The sequence below is a fragment of the Mauremys reevesii genome, linkage group 1, assembly GCF_016161935.1.
Source record: "Mauremys reevesii isolate NIE-2019 linkage group 1, ASM1616193v1, whole genome shotgun sequence".
NCBI classification, from domain to species: Eukaryota; Metazoa; Chordata; order Testudines; family Geoemydidae; genus Mauremys; species Mauremys reevesii.
Genome location: NC_052623.1, coordinates 197,791,468 through 197,814,401, shown reverse-complemented (window position 1 = coordinate 197,814,401; position 22,934 = coordinate 197,791,468). Strand labels below are relative to the sequence as shown.

The window sequence follows — 22,934 nt, the reverse complement described above, 5'->3', positions numbered from 1 at the left end:
TTCCCCATCTGTAAAAATGGAGATAATACTGCTTACCTACCTTTGTAAAATGTTTTGAGATCTATGTATAAAAATTACCAAATGTGCTAAGAACTATGGACAACATTTCCAAACGTGACTACTGATTTGGATGCCTCGATTTTTTACTGTCTGGCCTAAGACACCTAAATTGGACCGGATTTTCAGAGGATGACTCTCAGCACTCAGCACTTTCTGAAAATCAAGAATGAAAACATTAAGTTGGGCACCCAAAAACCACTAGTAATTTTGAAAATCTTGGCCTATAATTCATATTCAATTATTCTGTCACCAGCCATCCTTATTTACAACAAGAGCAAGATTATGTGGATTTACTATGCTGTTTAGAATTTTGCCCTTCTCCTAAGAAGAGTGTGATGCAGTGCTGGCCAAGTTAAAGTGTATCTCTTAGCCACAAAGAAATTAATATATATTTACACACATATACCCTTCTACAAATCTACTTTCTGTCATTTTAGAACATTATTATTGTTATTTAGTCATCATAAATAACTCATTTTAAAATGTTTGTAACTAAGGTGCACTGGAATAGAAGCAAGGAGAGGCCAAACAATAGGAAATGGGAGTTGAGGGGAAATCAACCCCTTTATTATGGAAAACCCACCCGTGGGAGCAGATGGAGAGGACCAAAGGATAAAAAAACGCCCTTATATCTTAAAAATAAATTAATATGTTGTTTGCATGAAGCTGTCACTCTTATTAGTTATTTATGATTTTTTATTTTGCCAAATGCTGCTTGGAAGACATAATCCTAGCCCCAAAGAACTTGCAATCTGAGGCATAGTTTCTGTAAATCATAAAATAAATGACACATTTTGTCTTTTAAAAATACTTAAGTAAAGTGCAGATGCCACAAGTTATCAGACATAATGAACAATAATACGGTGAATTGGGTTACAGAGAATGTTTTCCTTACAATTATTTTGTTTCGTTTAAACAGAAAAAGGAGCTTTTCATAGTTGTAAGACGTGTCAGCAGGTTTTTCAAGCCTCAATTGCAACAGTGATGCAGTTACACCAAAAGTTGCTGGTGTCATACTGTTGTTTTGTTTGTGAAGGTCTGAGATTAAAAATAAATGTCTAGATTTACTTCACATCCATGTAAATAGTAATTTGTGAGAGACTCTAACAGGACTGCGTGCATCACAGGGAAAAGAACATATGATTGGCATACTGTGTAGATTGTATTGTTATAATCTCCTAACTTATTTAATTAGCTTCAGTTTCCATATTAACCACTAATTTAAAAAAAACATACTGTTTATGGTAAATTGGTAAAGGCCTCTGAAACACCTTTTGGAGAGAAAGATTATTAACACAGCATGCAGTACTAGTCCTTCATAGTATCGCTTTGCGATGTTATTGTCTGAAACCTTTCTGATAGTTCAGTGAGTAAATGACCATTTCAGAAAACTGTTTATCTTCATTGTTTTCAGACCAGTGTGATGGGATTGATTTTCTGTATTTACTTACTAACTAGTCATTGACTATATGGATGCATTTCAGCCTTTCTGAACTTCTCTGTTCTGTATGTTTTGGCCTCTGAATGAATCCATCCCGAGTAAAAATAAAAAAGATTGATAATCAGCAACAACTGAAATCCTGCCTTTTGCTACTTGTTTACCAGTTCAGACTGGCAAATCATAACACAAAGCATTGCTCTTCCATGGGGCTTGGGGCACTATACAGTGGCAATAAAAACCCCACTTCGGTATCCAGTGGAGTCGTAGTTTATTACCACAACCCTCCCAAGTCAACCAATGGACACCAGTTTCAAGCGTTTTAACTAGTGCGGATCATCCTTGCTCTCACTGACCTGAGTTTGCTGGTCCTTCTACCTGCCCTGCTAGGCTGTCTACAGGTCCTGAAACATTAGTAAAAGAAACGAGATGATCTTTGTGTGTGAGTGTGTGCATATGAGTGTGTGTGTGCGTGCGAGTCTCTCGCTCTTTGGGTGTAACAGGCCAGCTGTATGGCTGGCAAACCTGTCCCTCAGTCCCTGAGCCAATCGCAGGCTGCCTTATATAAAAATGAATGTTTTCAGTCTCTCCGGGTTGCATGTACTGTATGTGGAGCAGTGTACAGTGAAAACCGAGGCTCTGCTGAGTGCTCTTCTCTTCACTTTCACATAGAGAAACACTGACTGGCCACTCAAACACACACACACACAGAGACACTCAGAGAGGTAAGTGCACGCAACCCCCTTCGCAAGCCAGGCAGGAGAGGTGCCCTCTCCACACACTTTCCTTCCTATTACTCACTTAACAGCACTGGGGCAGCCCCCAAGGACTCCTCCAGCAGCAGCAGCAGCCGGTAGGGTGGACTTGGAGGAAGGCAGAGACCTTTCCAGGTCCTGGGCTGCTGCTGCCACGATTTCCACTCACTTTTCCTCCCTCTTTTCACCCCAGCCTTCATTTCAAACTTTGGGTGGGGAAGGGGTTTGTTTCTGTCGCCTCCTTTCCTGGTTAAAAGGCCGGGCGTGGAGGGAGGGGGGGAAGGGGAGGTGAATTGCAATGCAATGCATAAGAAAAAAAAATACACCCGGGGTAGGCCAACCAGTGCCAGGCTGCGTTTGAACCAGTACCTCTCCCCACAGAGAGGCAAGAGCAGCAGCAGCAGCAACAACGGAGGAGCGAGGGGTGGGGGAAAGAGGCTGAAATAGCGAGGAGGGATAACAACAACACACCAGCCACACCGGCTGTGCGGTTGTGGGGGGCTTGACAGGGAAATCGCGGCAGCCAGAAACGAAACTTCATCCCAGGGGCCGGTGGGGGGGAAAGTGCGTTGATTTATTTTCGGGGCCAGGTTTCTCTGTGGTTTTGTGTCACTTAGAAAAGAGAGCGAGAGGGGGAGAGAAGCCAACAACAAGCAGGCTCGGTTGTTCGCTCTGAGAGTTGGGAAGCTCTATTTTCCGGTAGAGCCATCCGTGCGATGCACTCCTCTTCTTCCCCTCCCACCCCCCCATGTTGTAATTTGCTAGAGAAAAAGTGGGGCTAGTGCAAGCCGGGGAGGAAGAAAGAATAAAGGGGGGCGGGGGAGGGACGGAGGAGGAGAGAGGCTGTGTCAGGATTTTGCATGAATGTGGGATTATGTTGTGTCAATAAGTTTAAGGTGGAGAGAGAGAGGCTGGGGGGGAAGGAAGGCCTCGGCTGTTTAAAGTCCTATTTCTGAAGGTAAGTTGTGACATTGGATGGTCGCGATGACAGAAAACTTGGAGATAATTTGCTCAGGGAGGGGGTTGGTGCCTTTAGTGGGGGTTACTCAGTCATCAGAAGCCAGATTGGTGTTAAACTGTTATTTGCTGCTGCGATATCGGGTCGCTGGTAAATTACCGAAATCAGACTCTTCCCCCCCCACCCCCCGTTTCTCTCTCTTCCTCCTCTCTCTGTGTTATTTGCAATGTATGAAACTTGCATGGCTGGGAGGAGAGAACCGAGCCAGTGTAGGTTTGCAATGGGGGAGGAAGGGAGGGAATAGCATTGATCCTGGGATCTGTAAAACAGCAGGTTTGTGTTTAGAAATATCTTTTTACAGCCCGCTGCCGCTGAACGAGGAAGGTAAAATGAAACGATGCAAAAAGAAGCTGAGACAACATGTACGACAGAGCGAGTGAGAGGCACAGACAAGCTATTTTTTGCTTTCCTTTTCTGTAGAAAGGGGAAAGAAAATGCCTGGGTCTCTCCCACTCCCTGTGAGCAATGGCTTGCTGCTTTTATTTTAACTGTGTGAGGGGCAAATTAGCGACTTCTCACGAGAGGATCTTGTTTAAAAGTTTTTAAGAGGTGAGAGAGTATGTGTTGGAGAAAAAGGGTGGGGGGGAGCCTTGTGGAAGGTGGTGGCGAGAAACCAGCCAGGCTGCTGAGGATGGTCACTTGGCCTGGGGCTTTGAAACCATTGCCTGTCCTACTAATGACACGTTCAAGTCCCAGATCTAGGCGCAGCAGGGGGTGGGGGCAGCTTGCCACCCCCCTCAGCCCACTCCCCGATATTAACACGCTGTGGAGATGGAGCGGGGACAGGAGTCTAGGTCTCCATGTGGCTCTTTACAGCAGCAGCAGCAGCAGCAGCACCTCCTCCCCGGTGGCAGCAGCGGGATCATCGCCCGGGCCCGCGGGGAGGAGGAGGGGAGCAGTAGCAGGGAGGTGTTTTTTGCCAGTCTGATTCACCAAATCTCGTTGGGGAGGGAAAGCTGGAGGGCTGGGGGGAGCTGCCCCGTGGTCCCCCCCATTCTCTCCCTGCCTCCCCGTCCTCCCTCCCCTCCTGAAAGGTGTTGTGCAGACTTTTCCCCCTGGGAGGGTGAGATTTGTGCATTACATTATTGCTCCTCTCCTCCCCCCCCAAAGCAAGATGGACTCTCTTCTCTCTCTCTCTCTTTCTCTCCCCCCTCTCCCTGTGTCTTGTCAGCCTTTAAGATCGACATTTTGTAACTAAGATGCAAACTTGATGGTGACCAGGAGGAAAAGGGGAAAGCCGTGGGTCAGTCTAGCCTCTCTCCATATTTAATACCTTTCCTTTCACCCCACCCCAGAGCCCGGATTCTGGTGGCTGTATACTTTGCACAGGGGGTGGGTGGCGGTGGTGGCTTGCAAATGCATTTCCCCATGCACTGTCTGGATTCAGGTCTCTAATCTCCGTGTGGATTGCGATGGTGGAAGGGCTTGTTTGGCGATTTCAGGACTCTCTAGATCTGGAAAAGGGGAATGGGCATTACCTGAAACAGTGCTACAACGTTGCAGCCGCCTCTCTCTCTCCCTGTGTATATCTCGTACCTGAAATCTGAGCTTGATGATTTCTAATATTATTATTACGTCGCTGAATTTATCCACGCTGGGGATTGAGCGAAAGCACTTGTGTAAATCGTTGGGCTTTATTGTGGTTTATTTTTGTGACCAACTTTCTGCCTTTTATTTTGATACGTCGCACATTTCATGGTGTGAGAGAGAAAATAACCCACCCCGCTGATGCACACTCAGATGATTTGTTCCACTTGCCCAGTCCCAATGCCCTTTAAAGACATGGTGCATCTTTTGTTTGCTGTTTAAGGCTTCCTGCGACTGTCAACCTGCTTCCCGTTTTAAGGAGAACTTGTACGAGGGGGAGGGGTGTGTGAGGAGGAAGCAAGTTTCAAGTTTTGGGAATTTCTCCTCTTGTTGGCGTTGTGGTGAGTTGCAATATTGTAAAATCATGGTGTACTGATGATGTGCCTGTATTTGATACTTTATAGGTCACTATCACATGACAAAGGCTTTGAGACAGCTTCATCTTCCTCTGTCTGTAATTTCCATTTGCCTTCCTGGGTAAGTATGTAAACTGTACAGGGGGGAAATAGTGTAATTGTTGTTCATGAGATCCAGGGTATCTCCTTGTTCCTTTTCATGGAGAAGATGCTTGTTCAGGTTTTAGCACCTCAGAAAACATAGCTTCTTTTGGGTGCTCACAGGAACTGTCAGATTACAAACTTTGTGTGTTAGGAATGCAAGGGGATGGGTATTATGAACATGACAATTAGAAGGCCCTCAGTATTGGGAGCTTATTAGCTCATTTATGAAAGAAAAGCCCTGGGCTTTCAAAGAATAGTTGAATTATGGCAAAAGTTTTAAAACAACAATTGGCATATGAAAAGTGAGTTAAAAAGTTATTAACCACATACAGCCTGTAAATTTGAGGCTGGCAGTAGGGATGGGAAAATATGAAGAGGCATATGTTTAAGAAATCTAAGAGTTGTCTTCTAGGAGTTGGGGAACAGTTGTAATACTAGGGTGACAGGCATTAACTTGGTTTTAACATACAAATCCCACTTTCCTGGTAATTCTTGCGCTTTCTGTATCTCTTACCATTTCTCTTCCTGGGTTTGATTAACACAGGTAGCTACTGAATTTGAAAGACAAATTTTATTGATTAAATTGCTAACATTTCCAAAGTACTTTTAGCAACCAGAGCATTTTTGTTCATTTTCTTTGGAAGAGTTTGACGCTATTGAACAAACATAATGTACTCATTTCAAATAGAGGTTTGAACCTGTGGGGCCAAATGAAGAGCTGGTATAAGTGGGTGTAACTCAAATAGCGTTGGTGCAGTTGAACCTACTGACAGTGGTCTGAATTTGGCCCTGATGATGGAAATACATAGCAACATTGCAAATATTGAGTATCTATCATTAAAAAACCCCAACACACACGTTTAGGCGGCGAGTTTAGTTCTCGTAAAAGCTCATTAATAACACAGTCTTGATCTTCAGCAGCCCCTGTATGGCAAACATGAGGTATGGGATGATCCCAAATAGGCAAAGGAGGCTGCTGGGAGTAGCTCTTGTGGGATCATTTGAAATGGCTGCAGCCACAATACTAACTAGTGGGATAGTGGCAGCGGAGAGACTGTGGCCCATGACCTGTCAGATATTGGAGGGAGGTGGATTCTGTTTCTTTTCCCAGTTCCTGCAGAGATTAACACCCACATTCCAATAATTCAGCCTGTATGGGGAGTAGTGAGTGGAGTATATACATGCCATTCATCCTTTGACATAAACTATAATGTCGAAAGAAATTTAATACAAAATAAACTAATTACAATTTTATTACAAGACCAGTTGCACTGGAAAAATATAGTTCTCAAAAACTGCTAACCAGATTTTATAATCTTATTGATAAGACTCACATTATGTGCAGAATAATTGATTCAACAGTCTTTACAAAGTGAAATCGCATACAAAATTCAAAAGCTTACTGATAGGACCCAGACTGTTGCTCAAAGCTGAACACACACACACACGAACACACACACACACACACACACACACACACACACACACTTTTGAAAAATTTTCTGTTTACATTTAAAGTCAAATTAGAATTCTGTACGCTACAAAGTGTTTTATCTTTATTTGGTAAAATGGTGTAGGATTTTTGGGAAGAGCAGAACTTTGAGACCTTACATCATAACTGGCATTGTCCTAATACTGTCCTTGGTCCTTGCACTTAATATATAGCTTCCACACAATATGGAGATGTGTGGGTGCGTAGAATTCTGTTCCATAAATGATGGGCTGATCGTGTTCTCCATACAGCTCCACAAGAAGTGGACAGTTTAATTCTACTTATACTTACAGAACCAGTGTAAATGCAGCTCCAAATAGCATTGAAATGGTATTTACAAATTAGGAAGCAGAGAAATGGTAAAATATCCTATTGAAGAGGCGGGAGTAATGGAAACTTTAAGGAAGCACTGAATAAATTTTTGTTGAAATTGAAAAAGTAATATAAAAATGTATCTAGTTAATGGTAGAATGGAGATTTCCTCAAGGTTGGCTGTTACCAGATACTTTCATTTACTTTTGGGAATTCTTCTGTTTGATGAAAGTTAAGATTTTTTTTTTAATCACATGGTTTTAGGAGCTATAATCACTGTATAATTTGATTTTAAACAGAGTTTAGTAAACAATTTTCATACAAATCCCAATATAATGCATAGGGTCAGATTTTGATCTCAGTTACAAACTAATCTACAATAATCCTGATGAAGTCAGGTGTTGTGGGGGTGCAGGGGTGGGGAATTGTTTCCTCCAGGATCCATGTGCAGAAGGACCAATAATCTCAGACACTGGCACGTAAGCTCAAACATTGGGCATTTCATCAACATACACGACTTGTCTGAATTACTGGAGCAAAATAGTAAATAAGGTTTCAGGTAAACACATAATTCAAAATAATGTAAAATCCTCTTTGGTGTTTTTGGTCAGCACAGAATGTTTTAGTGAGCAAATCTAAGACCTGTATCACAAACCTACTGCATGCCCATGGAAGTTACCTTCAGCAAAAGGCCTGTAGGAGAAACAATGATGCAAATTCATTCATAGGTATCTTCCTGTCCAATGTGAGGAGGAAAGTCCTAATGTCTCCCAGTTGTTCTTTGAGTAATTAAAGATATTAAATGTCAGTATTCTACATTTAATATCAGTGATAAAAATGTTAAGTATAAAAATGATTTTCTTTCATCCCAAAGGATCTCAAAGCACTTTACAAACTATGACCCCAACTCACAGATCACATAAGTAATTTTAAGCAAATGAGTAGTCCCATTAAAGTCACTCATGTGGTTAAAATCATACCTGTGCCTAGGTGATCTGATGGATAGGGGGCTTAAATACTATACTTACAACAGCACTGAAACATCACCAACACTGGAGTGGAAAGTGACAGTCACCTTGCGTACAACACACAGTGTAACAATGCGAGGATAGGAAATTTCGGCCAACAGCATTGGGGTAAACCTTTCTTTTACATAATGTGCAAAAGGAGGATGTATGCACACAAAGTAGCTAAGTCCTCTGTTTTACTTTTTATGGTAGATCTATCTATGCAAAGTAATTAGATACATGTGTGTGTGTATAGGTTGTTTATGAATCCATTCACCCAGCACCTGTAAGGTGAAACATGGCATCTGTTTAACAGTGCACAGCCTCCATAATATGCAAGATTTCATGTATATTCAAAAGTGGTTTAGAGCGGAAGGATGGCATTATAGATTAGGCCCTGGAGTGGGACTCAGGAGATCTGCGTTCAATTTCTGCTTCTGCCACAAATTACCTGTGTGACCTAGGATAAATGGTTTAGTTCAGAAAGTTTCAAAAGTGGCCACTGGTTTTGCCTGACTTAAGTTTTCAGTGTGCTGCCTTGGGCTGAGCAGGCAGAGTTCCAGTTGAAGTCAGTGGGAGCAACAAGTGTTCAGATTGAGTCACCCTGAACTGGAGACTGCTTTTGAAAATGGAGGCTTTTATCTCCCGCTGCTTCACTTTTCCATCTGAAAAATGGAGACTATTAATATTTTCATGTATCATAGGAGTGTTGCAACATTAAACTCATTCATATTTGTGGGATACTACAGTGATGTGAGCAACAGAAGTACCTGTAGATAAATCACATGGTGCACATGCTATACCACAGGTTTTCTTACTGATTATTATGTTTCATAATTACAAATGATATTACTCTAAATATATTTTGTTTCCTTGTTACTTAATAGACCACTTATCTTGATTTAAATACTTTAATTACATGTATTAAAATTACCTCTAGAAAGTAAATATGAAAAAATCAACTTTCTTTCATTTAGAGTATAATTTATTTAGTTTGTTTCTGTGGTGTCTTGTTCAAACCCATTTTATTTTTCAATTTTATATTAAAATGTTACTAGTTCAGACCCTCATTTGTAGGTCCACAATAACGACCAGTTCTCTGAGCTTAGCTGATGGTCTCAGTTCTGTTGCTAGTGGACATTTGTCAGTTTCACTAAAAAAGAGTTATCACAGCTGACATCTTCCTTGATAGTTTCAGAAGAGCCCACTGAATGAGCATAAAGATTAAGCTAATTGTAGGAGTGAGCCACCAAGTCACTGTTGAACCACATTGGTGAGGCAATGTGGAGAAGTTTGCACTCACATTGCTGTTCTTGTTCTAAAAATAAATAATAATAATTAGTGATAGGTCCTGATTCAGAAAAGCACTCACATCTGTGCTTCCAGCAAAGTACTTGAACCACTCTGTAGTCATAAATCTCAGAGGTGGGCCAGCATTATCATCTCCATTTTGCAGATGGGAAAACCGAGGTGTAGAGAGATGGCTTGCGCAAGGTCACAAAGCAGTCCAGCAGCAGACCCAGGAATAGAATCCAGATCTTATTGCCACTCTAGTGCCCTGTCCCCTGGAACATGCTGCCTCCAAAGCCCGGATTCAGGTAGTTGCTTAAGCAGGTGCACTGAGCATGTGAGATGTCCAATTGACTTCAGTGAGACTACTGATATGCTTCAAGTTAGACACTTCAGGTACCTTGCTGAATTGGGGATTTGAATTTATAGGACTCCAGCTGTATCAATTTGCTATTTTGCCAGTAATTCACTTAAAGTTACGAGTGCAAAAAAATAAAATAAATTTGCAACTAATATTCAGCTGTTAGTTTTTCATTATAGTCAGATTAATGGACAGGAGTGTCTAAATATCCAGCAATTTATTAACCTGAGGCTTTTGCCTTTTCCATTATGTGCATCAGTATTTAACCAACAGTGGATAATTTTTTACTTCCCAGCATCAAGTTTTAGAAATAAGATGTTGCCTTGCAGGCATGTGGTAGTAAAAGAAACAAAATGTACTAAAACTCACCATCCCCTACAATGAAATTATATTAATATTTATAATTTATCTAATTTAAATCAGCATTAAATTTAATATGAAACATATAACTTCCTGAAGCAGCTACTTTGGCTATATGACCATATTTTGGTAAATAAAGGTGATTTATCAATTTGAACTTTTACTTCTGAGCTCAGTAAACATATTTCAGCGTATCAGATATTCAGATTTGCTGGTTACTATTTCTTGACTGAGGATATGTTAGCTTTGATTTAAAATAAAAGTTCTCTTTGAGGAGAGGAAAAATAAATGCACCTATTTGTAGACCTATTTGTAGTGTGCGCTCACAATGATAGCGGTGCTTTATTATTTTTAATATTTATAGGCTCAGTTACATAAGAGATTAATCAACAAAGAAAAAAACATGCTTTTGACAGACTTTTCCAGCACTTCTACTTTCTTTTTCTCTAGCATAATGTAAGAGCGGGTCCATAAGATTTTATTTTTTTTTGGTATAAATAGGAAACTTCAACAATTCAACATGTGAAAATATACTGGCTTTGGGTACCACTGCCTGCAAGAAAGATTAATGCAATGAAAACTTAGTCATTAGCAGGGGAAAGAAAGCTAACTGAATTTTGTAAGAGTAGATTCAGATTATTAGTTGCTTAGGAGACATAGAATTTTTTTATAAGAAGCAGCCTTTCCCCCTAGTATTTTGGTGGAAGAGATTTCATAAGTGATGTATTTCTACACAGGTGAAAAAAACACTTTGAAAATATGAAGTAGCACTCCACTGGTCTGTAATGTCATTAAGGGCCTGTGACAATCAGGGGCCTCATTCAGCAAAATATATATTCATTGGGTTTCCATGAGATGGGATCTGTAGAGCTTAATTCAGATTTGAGAGACCAAAAATGTCTGTCTGTCTTTGCTATGGATCTTAACAAGTTGTTTGTCCCCCCCTTCTCTTGCTGGTTTGCAAGTGAATGGGAAGGTGCATCTCCCCCAGTGCCTGTTTTTCTGAAAGGTAATAAATATGACAGGCTGGGTCAGATTCTGCCTTTGTAAATCCAGAGTAATTCCAGTCACTATAATGGAGTTACTCTGTGTATGCACAGGTGTGACTGAAAGTTCCATGTCACCCAGTATGCCTGAAAGAATGCATGCTAAGGGATTCATCCTGCTTCCACCAAATCAGGGGCGGCTCTAGCAATTTGGCCGCCCCAAGCACGGCGGCATGCCGTGGGGGGCGCTCTGGCAGTCGCCGGTCCCGCGGCTCCGGTGGACCTCCTGCAGACGTGCCTGCGGAGGGCCCGCTGGTCCCGCGGGAGGTCCACCCGAGCTGCGGGACCAGCGGACCCTCCACAGGCATGCCTGCGGGAGGTCCACTGGAGCCGCCTGCCACCCTCCCGGCGACAGGCAGAGCGCCCCCCGTGGCATGCCGCCCCAAGCGCGCACTTGGCACGCTGGGGTCTGGAGCTGGCCCTGCACCAAATTCAATGAAAGCAGGATCAGATGGTAGAGGGCCTGATCCTGCTCTTATTAATGTCAGTGACAGCAGAATCAAGGCCAGACGAGGGTACAAATGAAGAAGGCGCACACAAACTGCCAGTGTCCTGGTAGATTGGGACTGCTAAATATACCATGATGCTGTTGCATTGAGGTCTTTGAACCCAGGCCCTTTCAGTCTCTGCAACATAATATTTTCAACAAGCTCCACCAAGACCCTTCAGAATATGCTTTGGCATAGTCTCATTTGTTCTCCCATTTTATTTGTGTCTGTATGCCACTTCGTCAGGAGTTACCCACACTACTAGCAAGAGCTCTTGAGGCTGGGTAATACACATCACATGATAATAGCTAGGATTATGCCTCTTGCAGAGGAATAGTCAGTCTTTCTCCAGCCTGTGTTCTTTTTGTGCCATTTTTGTGTGTATGGGATTTTTGTGGTGGTTAAAGCAATACATATGAGGATGTCATCACAAGAGATTTGCAGATGAACTTGGGGTAGAGGAGAAGCAGAGTGGCTAGATTTCCTTTCACTTACACCAGTTTAAATCTGGACTAACTCCACCAAAGTCAGTGGAGTTAAACTCATGTGAGATTCTGATCCAAAGTTTGACAGCAAAAGCCTCAGAAGGAAGTCTCCTCCAGTAGTGTTTTTTGCCAGGTTGCTGAAACTGTATTGGGTTTAGCCAGGTTGGATTTGCTTTCCACAGATGGTCTTTGAGCCAACCAGGCAATGAAATATGAGACAGTGATTTTTCTTAGAGAGAGGATGATACATTGGGAAACTAAGGCATTTTTGGACTAATTGTCACTGAAGAACAGACTAGGGCCCAATTCTGCATCTGGATCCATGCAATTTGATTCCTCACAGAGCCACAGTGACTTCAGTGGGGCTCTGTGTGAGCACAGGGATTCACCCATATGCGTCCAGGTGCAGGATCAGGTCCCTAAAGTTGTTAGAAGCCTCTAATTTTCCTCAGAGGAAGCAGCACATACCTTTGCTTCACGTTATTATTCATTATCATTTATATTACAATAATGCCCAGAGGGCGCAATCTGGGTCATGGGCCCATTATGCTGGAAGCTGCACAAACACAGAGTAAGAGACAATCCAAGTCCTGAAGAGCTGCCAAGCTAAGATGACAAGAAGTATAGGGAGGGGGGGAGAGAGAGTCAAAATATACAGACTTCCCCTAACTGAGAGGGTATTCTCCCATTTCATGTTTTCCAATCTATTTCTTGATGAAGTATATGGCACACACATTATGATTTGTTGCAGTAAAACATACCACCCTAATTTGACCTTGGTCCTAACAAGAAGGATCTGCTCTGGGCCAAGCTTTCATTTATGCCCTGTTTAAACTACACTACCAGTAATGCTTTCCTAACAGAGTGTAGGTTTAGGAAAACCATTGTGCTTCTAAAATTTGATGTTTGGGTTTCAATACTCATTAAGAAATCTTTAATAAACCTTCCAAGTAGATTTTGAATGCTTGTTATTAAGGGAGCATGCCACTACCATGGTAGTTCAGAGCAAGATCAGCTTTGAAAATCTGACACCCTGGATGGCTAAGTAAGGGGATCTTTTGATAAATCCAGAATAGAACTGTGTATTGGGGAAGAAGTATTATCACACCCACCTTTCTGAAGTGTCCAACTTTAGCATTTCTTTCTCTCTACAAATGGTTTCTTCATGCCCAAACTTCCAGTTGAATATGCCATGTGGAAAATGACATGCATGGCTCAAATCATGCCAGTCAGTGAGCATTCCATGTGCCATACTTGCAAGATCAGAGCATAACTTTAATTTGAAATGGTCTGTAAAATAGATTTAAAAAAAAGAGTAGAACTTCTTTATTTAGTTTGTATGGAATATTATTTCTGTACATCATATTAAATATCAGCCATACACACTATTCTTAATATATTTTGAAATAAGTATGCAAAATTGAAGCATGATCAAATACTGATTATGAGGCTGGTGTACAAATTAATAAGCAAATTAAAATAGCATAATTAATTTCCAGCTTCATTAGAAGAAACAGAGACATGCACTGGGGGAGGGGGAGAAAGGGAAGGAATTCAATGTTTGCAGAATGAAAAGTGCCAAAATTGATAGTGAAATAGGTTACGCAAGTAGCTACTGAAAATGTAGTATTCTGGTCCTATTGGTAAGAACTTTTTTAATGCATAAATAGCAACCAGAAATTCCAAAAATCATGAGATCAAGGAGGTTAGATTAAATAGAGAAAACTAGTTTTTCACCTGGAACAAGCAGAGGTAGCTTTACATTTTGTTTGTTGATATACAGAAGATTAACAAGAGGAGGCAAAATATGAAGGGCTAAATGCTGCCCTTGGAAGTATGTGTGGAACTCTCATTGACTAGAAAGAGAATTGAATGTGTGCTTTTGGGGGTGAAATCTAGCATTAAGTGTTTGAATGCAAATTTGGTAATACAGCCATATTTGCTTTAAAGCCGTAGTTTGTGCTTGTTGCCAAATTACAATACTGCTTTATTTCTAATTTAGTAATTCAGTATACAAAGTAGTCCATGGTGTTTCACTGCACTCGATACTGTGACAAAGCAACTGCAGGGTATGTGTAATGAGTTGTACAGTCAAAAGGCACACTGTACGGCAAGGCTAAGATTTTCAAAACTGCCGCAGAGATTTGGACACTCCATTTCCATTGAAATTAATTAGAATTGAGCATCCAAAGCCCTTTGGCTGTGATTTTAAAAGCTGCCAAACTGTTTAACTCTTAGAAATGATTACTTTAAGGTGCGCAGATAGCAAGTTTGAAAAATCGGGACAGAGTGTGGGGGGATAATCGGCACCTTTATAAGAAAAAGCCCCGAATATCAGAACTGTCCCTATAAAATTGAGACATCTTGTCACCCTAGACTAGTTTGACTGTTCACAAGAAGTCCTGTCACCCTATCAAAAGCAAACTTTGCAGGATTATCTGATATTGGTCAGTTATAGAAGACCCATCAGTGGGAAAGCCACTGATCATGTTGAGTAGAAACCTTAATGTAAATTGTCAGGCCTTCCATCTCCATGTACTGTGTGTCATTTGGGCCAGACTGAATCAGAGGTACTGTGAAAGAAAGAGGCAGCTCAGAAGGCCTAATCAGACATTCCACTGCTTGTGAGAATGGATTTCACCTAATGAATTGTGATTAGAACCAGTTGTAGCCAATAGCCAAGTGGCTAGTTTATATGGGCAAAAATCCCCTCCCTGGTGGATCTGTAGAGTAACAGTTTGCTATGGCTCTCCCTTTAGTGTGGTCAGACAGGGAGAAAACAAAACGAAGCTGTCAGCAGGCAAAGTGTCATCAGGGTCAGACACACCCTGTCCCACTGCTAGGTGGAGATAGGTGATGTGCATTTCAGCTATCTGTCCACCCCCCATTAAGGAATGAAAAGTTCCACATTTGGATTGTAGGCTCAGAAATGTACAGCTCACACAATTACACAAAATATTCACATTTTAGATGCTTTTTTTTGACGGAGTGGTTATCCATTTATAGGTCTATCCTAACCCTTCCCTCAAAACTTGGGTTTTGTGATCTTGTCACTCGATTATGTTTTTCCATATTTTATCCTAATCAGTGAAGTTGGTATTCAGTCTTAACAGTTACGGTGACTCTTATATAACCAAATATTCATAGATGAGGTTAGAGACATACAGAGAAATTAAGAGAAAATGTGAAACAAAGGTTAAAATGATATTGTAAATTGTGAGTATTTGGAACAGTATATTAAAAAAAAAATCTTCCTGAAAAAAGTATAAACCCGAGTCATTTTTAAAAAACAGATGGGAGAATTACTGAATATTATCTACTCTTTTTCCTATGAGAACAGGCCTAAATAACAGGAATCAATCACAATGAAGCAGTCACCATTCTCATTTTAATATACATTTGGAACTAGTGCAATCATGTCCAGGGTCTGGGGAAAGCCAGATATTTGGGTAGCTTATTATTTATTATTGAAACTGCAAATTACTGAGACACTCTATGAAATCCCCTTTAAAAAAAATAGCACTTATTTAACATGAGTGTTTTAAACAGAATGTTTTACTGATGTGGCTGATTTTTATAGTTACCACCGCTTCATATGGTTGAACCATCCTTTTCCTAACTGGTGTGGGTCTTAAAAAAACAAAACAAAACCCATGTAAAATATTTTGGATATTTTCCACAGGAGCTCCAACAGTGTGAGTCGTGCCTAGGTGTTTGAACCACAATTTTCCATAGTGATTTTTGGGTGCCCAAGATGAAACACCCTAAAGGGGCCTGATATTCATAAAGTGTTTAGCACCATTCTCTGAAAAATCAGACCCCTGTAAGGTCTTAAATGCTGGACACCCTGAAATTGAGCCACTCAAATTCACTCTTCATATTTGACAATATGAGCTATGACGCTCTTTTAAAATGGTCTCATAATCTTTGGGCCTAACTCAGACCTGGTGTAAACTGGTGCAACTCTATCAGCTCTTACAGCAACTACAAACAGAATTCAGCCTTTTGTTTATAACGAAAGCACTAGCTAAGCCCGCTAGGAGTAGTGCATGTTAAAAATATTGCTCTGACTACATTGATAGCGTGTGGTTGGAGGAACTATATCCATTTTTATATCTCATGGCTACAAATTAAACTTGCTGACTGTTTCCCTTCCCTTTGATCTATCTGATTATTTTCCCAACTTGATGAAAATATCCCACCAACATTTCTCTTAATATATCCTTATGTTTGGGCACTTACAGAAAATCTTAGCCCCATTATCAAATGACATAATCCCATAACACAAGAAATATACCACAGTCAGTCTGATCATGCTCCCACTGAAGCCAGTGAAAAATTTTGCCATTGACTTGGTGGATATAGATGTAGGTTCATAAGGAGTACCTTCATGAATCTTTCCTACATCAAGAACATTTCTTAGGGTTCAGCTACACTTAAAAAGTTTTACTGTGGTTGTGGGGCTTGTTAGTTATACCTGTAAAAGCCCTAATGTGAATACAGTGATAACGGGGTAAAGGTCCCTAACATCCATATAGTTTATTCAGCTTCCCAAACCAGAATAAACTATACCAATTTAAGCACTTTTATATGGGTGTAATGGTGTCTGCACTAATGAGTTTTTAACACTTGAATTATACTGGTATAATTTCTCATGTAAGTTCACATAAAGCCAGATTGATTAGTTAAAGATAAGACTAAATTAGTGCACTTTTCTAAGCTAAAGGAAGGGTGGAGGGAGTGAAGAATGGTTCAGCGGATAAGGTTTTTAGGACCTATCCTGCAGACTGAGTAGCCCTTACAAAGTTTTGTGCACTCTTATCACCAGCCTACTGTTTGGTGTAAAAGACCTGGGCACTCATCGGGGTTCTGCCACTGATTTGCTTTGTGGCATTGGACAAGTCAATTTGGGCTAGATTCACAAAGGGACTTAGATGCCCAACTGCCTCTTTTGGTACCTCAATCCAACATTTAGGTACTACTGACATTCTCAAAACCGCTGCTAAGCTGCTGCCTAACTCAGTAGGCACCAAAGTTTCCCCTGGTAGATGTGCAAAGATAGCTAAGTGCTGATGCCGCTCTACAGCTAATGAGCAGCTTAGAGCCTTAGCTCATGGCTAAGTGCTGGTGAGATTCTCAGGCTTGGCACTCATCTTCTGCCACTGATTTGCTTTGTGGCATTGGACAAGTCAATTTGGGCTCAATCCAAAGGGACTTAGATGCCCCTTCCTCTTTTGGTACCTCAATCCAGGCATTTATACTACGCATTCTCAAAACCTGCTAAGCTGCTGCCTAACTCAGTAGGCACCAAAGTTTCCCCTGGTAGATGTGCAAAGATAGCTAAGTGCTGATGCCGCTCTACAGCTAATGAGCAGCTTAGAGCCTTAGCTCATGGCTAAGTGCTGGTGAGATTCTCAGGCTTGGCATTCTTCTGCTTATCTTGCCTGTGGGGCCCAATCTGGTAAGCATGCTCAATCCATGTGAAGCTAGCCTTTCCTCTTTCTCAGGCCAGGCCTATACTACGCACTTACTTTGGTATAAGTGTGTTGCTCAGGGGTGTGAAAAATCCACACCCCGAGCAACGTAGTTATACTGACCCTTACACACGCACACACACACACGTGTAGACAGCGAGCTACCGCCTCTCACAGAGATGGAGTTATTAAGCCAATGGGAGTCCTGACGTCTATAGAGCAGTGTCCCCCAAACTTTGGGGCTTATCCCCCTAGGGGGCGCAGAGGAACATTAGGGGGGGCGTGTGGTAGGGAGGGAACATCACGCTTCCAACCACGCTCCGCTCCCAGACCAGCTCTGCTCCTCTCTCAACCCCATTCAGCCTCCAGGCCGACCTCTGCCTTCACTCCCTCTCTGTCCCCAATCCCAGCTCCACTCCGCCCCCAGCTCCGCCTTCAGCTGACTTCGTAAAGCATTTTGCAACCTTTGGATGGAAAGCTCTGTGCTGTAGAGCTGGTCAAAAAGTTTGAGAGTTTGAAATTGACTCCCATCTCCCCTTCTCCCCCTCCCCCCCCCAAAAAGCTTTTTTTCCATTTATTAACCCTCTGTTTCATGTAGTGAAAATACTTAGTATTAACATTACTACTGCCAGTTGCTGTTTAGCATACACAGCGCATGAGCCTATTCAATTTTTGTTTAATATGCTTGCAGATCACCTGTAAGATCTGGAAAAGACATTCTTCTCAGTTTCCTCAAAAGCTTAAATTTGGCTAGATTGATTTGTGGCTTTCTGTCCTGCCATAGACAGGAAATGAATCTCTCTCTAACACAACGTGATATTAAATATACAACTAAATACATGTACACTGGGAAAGGCTTTCAGATTATACAAACCAAAGCAGTGGAGGTCATATTTTGTCAAACGGGGAAAATTTATTATAAAGTAATAATACTTACAGGGGCGGCTCTACAAATTTGGCCGCCCCAAGCAATCATGCCCGGGAGGCGCCCCCGAGCCGCGGAAGCAGCGGACCTCCTGCGGGCATGACTGCGAAGGGTCCGCTGGTCGCGCGGCTCAGCTGGACCTCCCGCAGCTGCGGGAGACGCCTGAGGCTCAGGGCTCCCAGCCCGGCAGCTCCGGTTGAGCTGCCGCAGTCATGCCTGCGGGAGGTCCGGTCGTCCCCGGGCTCCGGTAGACCTCCCGCAGGCATGACTGCGGCAGGTCCGCCGGCACAGCCTGCCACCCCCCTGGGAAAGGGCCGCCCCAGGCGGGTGCTTGCCCCGCTGGGCTCTAGAGCCACCCCTGAATACTTAGCACTTTTATTGTGAACTTTACAGATATTAATTCTCTAATCCTTACAACATCCCCATGTGACAGTTATTCTCATCTCCATTTGGTAGATGGAGAAATACACACAAGGTGAAGGTTAAGGTGAAGCCACCCAGTAACTAGCAAAGCCAGACAGTACTCCTAAAGTTCCTAACTTCTAGCCCTATGTTAAGTCCACTAAACAATGTTGCCTCATTGGAGCCATAAGTACTGTATATGCAAACTCCTCATGTCTGGAAAGAACTATCCCCCCAGCTAGCTAACTAACTAAAGATATATATATACACACACACACACACAACTTCTGTGTGTGTGTGTGTGTGTGTATATATATATACGTACACACACACACACACACACACACACACAAGTTAGTGTCAGCAGTGACATTTCTCAAGAGACCATATCATTTCAGATTTCAGTATTATTAGCGATGTGTATGCAGGGTCAGGCAAAATCTTTTAGTGTCCTGGATCAATGTTGTGAAGTGTTGTATTTTCAAGATCTCGTGATGCATGATAAAAACATTTGTGTTCTGCATCACATCCTTTAGTGCATAGCGCCTGGTTCTGTTGATCCAGGGTTCCACCTTTAATCCTCTGCAGTACATATATTGCCGTGCACTTTTCATAAATACATAAAAAGTCTCTAAGACAGGCAGTGAGTTCTGCTACTCTCAAGATCGGCATTACTGGTTTGGAAACAAAGACTGTCTCTTTGGCATGTTAGGGTTTTGTGAAGGACTTGATGATAAAAGTCCCAAAATGTACTTTTTCAGCTTTCCGAAGTTCAACAGTTTAATAACAGGCAAAACAAATGACTGTCTACATAAAGCAAATCGGCCTGAAAAGCCTTTGCTCTCACTCACTCTTTTCAGTGGCTTGCACTGTTTTCAGCTCTAGGTTTTTATGCTGACCCAGAACTCCAAAAACATCCTGCCTCTTAATAGATACCTCATCTGAGCACGCTTGAACTCCAGTTCACAGAACATTCTTAACACCAAAAACTCACCCCCAAGTGTTATAACCAGCACTGTAGTTGAGATCGTAAAACAGTTTCCATTAAACTCATTCAGAACTTTCTAAAACTTACAACTTCTGGGAATCCTGTAATACACTTTAAAAACCAAACATGGGTACCGGAAAAAACAGTTGAAGTCTGGAACTTGGCATGAGGACTAATGCTTCAGCTTGGCTTGAAAAAAAGAATTGGTTTTATTTAACAAAAGTAAGAGTTCTTGAAAATGGCGCCTTGATCGTGCATAGTAGACTCAGGTCTTTAAGCCTACAGTTGCACACTGGGGGCCTGATCCTGCAACTGCATCGACATGTGCAGGCTCCTAAACCCGTGCAGTTGCAGGAGCAAGGCCTTATACGTGAGTGCAGCTAATTAAGGACCTGCTGCGACACTCAGATATGTTCACACAGACTCCTGTGCACATGCAGAGTTCTCTTGAAGCTAGTGGAGCTCTGCATAGGTGCTGCAGTCTACCTGAGCAGATTTGATTGTGGGTAGGGGTCTATGCTCAGAGAACATGGAGGTTTGTCTAGCAAAGCTGATGGAATTTGTAAACTACACAAGCTGAATTTACTGTGAGTCAAGGAGCTTGTAAATTCTACAAGCGGAGTCACTCTAGGTGGTTTTTTTGTTTGTTTTGTTTTCATTTTTTTAAGAGATGACGGGTAACTGAATGGGAAAAAAAATTACAAAGTTAAGGATACACAGCATCATAAGGAGTCAGAAAAAGCTAAAGTTATAGTTACAACAGCACTGTTAACTTGACTAGGTGGTATATATGTAGTTTTTTGCTATTCTTTTTTCTGGTTAAATGTATTGCTTAATAAATGATTTTATACCACTCCTTGAAAAGACAAAATCCACCCGTCCACAGGGAGCAAGAGCCGTTTCTGGTTGCTTGTCATCAACTTCAGCAGAATCTAAGCTTTCATTTAAAAAAAATTCTTGCCCCTGTAGTTGAGGAGAATAACCTTCCAGATGTCAACCAAGTGTAAAGCAAAACCATAATGTCTGCCTGAGTCTGCAGATGGGGCCAGAACTTCTCCTTCTGTTCTGCTTAGAGATTTTTCCAATCTGTATAGGGTGACCAGATGTCCCAATTTTATAGGGACAGTCCCGATTTTTGGGTCTTTTTCTTATATAGGCTCCTATCACCCCCTACCTCCTGTCCCGATTTTTCACACTTGCTGTCTGGTCACCCTAAATCTGTAGCAGAGTGAAAAATTATTCTGGTCAGTTTTCCATACTGCTGTTGGATGTCCTGTGGACAGCAGTGAAACTGAAAAGAATCAGATCCTTTTCAGTCTGCCGCTGTTTGGGAAAGCTGTCATCGGCAACACAGGCAGTCACCGGATTTATTCCCTGGGAGGGGGACTCACAAATGAAGACTCGGAGAGAATAAGGTAGAGGAGAGAAGAGCCAATCCATCTTTGCAGCAACCAGGAAGCTCCTGAAGCAGCTGGGATCTTACACTTTTTTCTGAAGTACCTGGTGCAGGCCACTATCGGAGACAAAATGCTAGGGGGCTGGTTCAGTCCAGTGTTCCTAGCCAATGCTGCTTCTCCCTTTCAGCTGCCAGGGGGTTAGATTTGTCATCTAACACCTGCAGGCAAATATTTTTTAAAATAGAGCTCCCTACTAGAGTGAGGGATAGATAGCACCCTGGTAGGAATCCCAGTACCTATCACTTTCCCAGCACCTGGAGCAAGGGAAGGAACTTGTCCCAAGACATTGCTTGCTTCCCCTGTCTTTCCTATTGGTCTTTGACTGCTAGGCTTAGTTCTCTGGCTGTTGGATTGGGCCTTTTAAAATATAAGGGGTAAAGGGATGTGATGGCTAGCTAGAGAGAAAGCAACTTGCACAGTGGTCAGGGAAGTATATGACCCCTAAAAGTTCTCCCTATTATAGGAAAGAGAAAATGGTGTACGAAAATGAATGCTGGTAGAGAATCATTGCCTGATCATAGGTGTATAATGCCACTTTGTTCCACTCCATTGACCAAGATCTCATGGTTGCTTCAGTCAGCTCTAACAGAAGTTGAAAAACAGAAGGTTTAAAAAAATACCCTGAATATGAATGAAAGAGGCCACCCCGCCATGTTTCTCTCTGGGAAAAGGCCTGAGGATCTGTAATTGTTGCTTTTGAATGTATTTATTAAACCCTGAACCAGCTACTATACTAAAGCCTTTACTAAAGAAGATTTGCTGAAGTCTCATGAACAGATGTGCTTACCTGGGCCTATCAAAAGCCTTCTCTGCACCTAAAGAGAGTCCAGAGGAGTTAAGTTAAGAGAGGCTCTGCTTCATCTCAAATGTATACCAGTGTAACTTCCCTGAACTCAGTGGTAAACACTTCCTTATTTACCTTGGTGTGAGAGGAGAATTGGTTCCTAAGTTTTCTCACATTGCTATACCTCTGCCTTTCTCACAGATCATTTGGTTCTGGCAAGCCTTAAAAGAGGCCAGTATCATTTAGGTTGTTGATGAGGGTTATGGGCATCCATACCCCACTTTCCTCTATTCAATTTTCTTCCTGAGGATTGGGTGGCAGAGGTTTTATTTAAATATAAGCAGGGACCTAGCAACCAGCGATTCAAAGAAAACCTTCCCTCTGGTTCTCCACTGCTTGTACCTTGTGTGGTCATTGGTGCCTGTGCTAAGTGGGTGTGGAAGGCTATCATTCTAATTGGGTACTGTTAACTTTAGGCCCACTTACCACAAGTGTCAGTGATTGCACTGGGTGTTGGTTAGAATCTGAAATGAAAGGATCAATTTCCAATTTACCGCAACTAAGACCTCCTCAACCTTCGTAGAACACATATATGTGTTGTCTGTCCAGGATGGCAGCCATAGGCAGGGGAGAGGGGATATAAGTAGAAAGTCAGCCCGGCCTACAAAAGGTTCACAGGAAGTCAGCTCTGCAATCAGGTGACTA

At 42.1% G+C, this 22,934-nt stretch overlaps 1 protein-coding gene across 2 annotated transcripts in view; it reads left to right on the top strand.

The window, feature by feature from the left end:
- Positions 1–2,098: 2,098 nt before the first annotated feature.
- Positions 2,099–22,934, top strand: part of BBX (BBX high mobility group box domain containing) — a 198,743-nt gene continuing 177,907 nt past the window's right edge. For both annotated transcript variants that reach the window (XM_039484007.1, XM_039483983.1), the window contains exons 1-2: positions 2,099–2,223; positions 5,263–5,335. The gene's annotated coding sequence lies outside the window, so the exon portion shown is untranslated. The remainder of the gene's footprint in view (positions 2,224–5,262; positions 5,336–22,934) is intronic.